The 2809-nt window shown below is 34.3% G+C and overlaps 1 long non-coding RNA gene across 1 annotated transcript in view; it reads left to right on the forward strand.

Annotated features, from left to right (window-relative positions):
• The first annotated feature begins 587 nt into the window (after positions 1-587).
• The window catches only part of LOC118446723 (uncharacterized), an 8115-nt gene continuing 5893 nt past the window's right edge, over positions 588-2809 (forward strand). The window contains exons 1-2 of the long non-coding RNA XR_004839666.2: positions 588-740; positions 886-922. This is a non-coding gene — a long non-coding RNA (uncharacterized LOC118446723). The remainder of the gene's footprint in view (positions 741-885; positions 923-2809) is intronic.

Consider the following 2809-nt stretch of genomic DNA (forward strand, 5'->3'; position numbering starts at 1 on the left):
GAATCTGATCAATTTATTCGTTATAAATAATATAATTTCGTAGCGCAATAACGTTGAGTGAAATATTAAAAAATTAGTAACATTTTTATATCGCAACAAAAAAATAATATATATATATATATAACTATTAATTTTCATCGAAATTATTTTTGCGTATCGTTTATTATAAAAAGTAAAATTAATTAAAGTACCGTTTCGTGTTTCAACGAACACGAAACGGATTATTTGATGACAGAAATTATTTCTCATTAATTTATCGTTATCTTATTTAGAATTTAATTCGACGAACATATGTACGTACGTTTCGTTAAGGAGGTACGCTTTCCGAGTTCGTTTACATCCATGTTGACGGAAAAGATCGAAGGTATTCGAAATATCAATCGCGTTCGGGTGCCCTCGCTTACGAGATAAGTACATGTGTATATATATATATATATATCTATACGTGATAGAAGTATAGTATGTAGGTAAGGTACGTTCGGCTGGGGTCTCTTCGGGCATCTTCGTTAAGCTTCGGGAATACTCGGTGAGTCTCGTTTGGTCTCGACCGGCGGCGTATCACTGGAACGTTCAGTCCGCGATGAGCCACCGACGGGTGAGTTTAGTTCATCGTTTTAACGTTACGCGTAATATTTATGTATATGTGCGTGTATATTTTTTACACGGTCGTGTGCGTTGTTAAAACTCACGTGTCCCCATCGATTCATACACGTTAATAAATACACGAGTGCATTGTGTTGGTTGGTGATATATATATATATATGATATATGTATACATATATATATCTTGGCAAGGGACAGTAAAGAAAGATCGATTTTTAACGTCTCTTTCTTCCTGTTCTTTTTTTTTTATTTTATTTTTTTCTTTCTTTTTTCCTCTCGTAGTAAGTCAACGTGTATCACGTTGTAAGTTCGTAAGTTCGTAAGTTCATCCTTCGAAAAGTGAATATTGTGTATTGGTGTTTCTATTACATTTTTTTTTTTTTTTTATTTTGTTTTGTCTCTTCCCCTCTCGTAAGTTTCGTCAAAGTGCATTTAATTAGCATCGAATCGTAATAGTAATATTAGTAATAATAATAATAATAATAATAATAATAATAATAATAATAATAATATTTAGTAATAGTAATATATTACTAAAAATGAATATCAGTAAGTGGTTACGTACAGGAGAAATGTCGTATTATCGGCTGGTACGAGCGAAGCGATCGATGGTTGTTTTTCTTCCTTTTTTTTTTTTACTTGTCTCTTTCTCTCTCTCTTTCTCTCTCTTTTCTTTAATCTCTCTCTTTCTCTACGTTCTTCACCGTTTCGCCCTATCGTCGTCCGTTCTTCGTCAAAAACACAAGACGACTATTTTACTTTACCGTATTACGAAAAGTTCTAACAGTTTTAATAGCGTGCGATATTAACATTTAAAAACGTATATATTAATGCAATTTATTATATACGTAATAATATTTATGAAAGAAGAAGAAGAAGAAGAAAAAGAAGAATGTACGATCCCTCCTTCCCCTCCCCTCCCTTTTCCCCTTAACGAGATGACGAGATAATAATAATAATATTATTATTATTATTATAACCTAAAAGTATTTATCATAACCTCCATTTGTGTATATAGTTTTAACGTTGGAAAAGAATGCCGTTCGCGAATCACCGTCCGTCTTTATCTATTAGAAATGAAGTGCGAGAAAGATCGAAAACTCGTTTCGATATTCGAGAGGACCGCCGAAACGTGACGGTATGTCTTCTTTCTCGCGTGCTAGTAGACCGGCTCGAGGTCGAAAGTCCTCCTCCTCCTCCTCCTCCTCCTCCTCCTCCTCCTCCTCCTCCTCCTCCTCCTCCTCCTCCTCCTCCTCCTCTTCTCCTTCTTCTTCTTCTTCGAGCTGAGACTTTCCTCTCCTCGGATGTTTATCTCTCGCTTGTATGTCTGCTGCGACGTTTCAAAGAGAGATAAAGAGAGAAAGAGAGAGAGAGAAAGAGAAAGGGAGAGAGAGAGAGAGAGAGAGAGAGAGAGAGAGAGAGAGAAGAAGAGAGGAAGAGGATATACTAAGAAGATTTAAGCAAGAGTTTTGCCTCTCTCTTTCTCTCTCTCTCTTTCTCTCTTCTCTGCGTTTTAAATATTTGAAGGATTATCTTGAATCTTTTTTGCTCGGTTCCTGTCGCGAGACGACCGGTATCCATAAAGGTAAATCTTCTAAGTGGTAGAAGAAGGACGATCTGTTTCTCTCTCTCCCTCTCTTTCTCTCTCTCTCTCTCTCTTTCTCCTTCTCTTTCTCTCTGTCTATCTTTCTCCCTGCCTGTATCTTCCTCATTCTCTCTGTCTCTTTTATTTTAAGTTGCACGAGATAAGTCGTTTATCTCAGCGAGATATTGCCGATCGATTTGATATATATATATATATATATATTTTGGTTTTGTTTTTATTATTGACGAACGTAATCGTATCGATAGATTTACTTTTTTTCTTTTTTATTTTTTTTTCCTCTCTCTCTTTCTTTCTCTCTTTTTTTTTTTTTTTGCTCTCTCCATACGTTTAAAATCATTTTTAACGTATTAATAATAATGCTTAAAAGAATAATCAGAAGTAATTGTTGGGAATGAATTTTGTCGTTTATGTAAATCATGTTAATCGTTTTTAATGAAATAATTCGTAGGGATATCTATGCAAATCGATACATCTAATGTCTCTAGGGACAATTGAAATTAACTATATGATGTGTGTGTGTATGTATATATGTATATATATATATATATTCTTTTTTTTTTCGATATATGGGTAATGCGAAAGGGTAGTGTGAAAATTTTT

This window comes from Vespa mandarinia, chromosome 8, assembly GCF_050613455.1.
Source record: "Vespa mandarinia isolate Hongniang chromosome 8, ASM5061345v1, whole genome shotgun sequence".
In the NCBI taxonomy this organism is placed as follows: domain Eukaryota; kingdom Metazoa; phylum Arthropoda; class Insecta; order Hymenoptera; family Vespidae; genus Vespa; species Vespa mandarinia.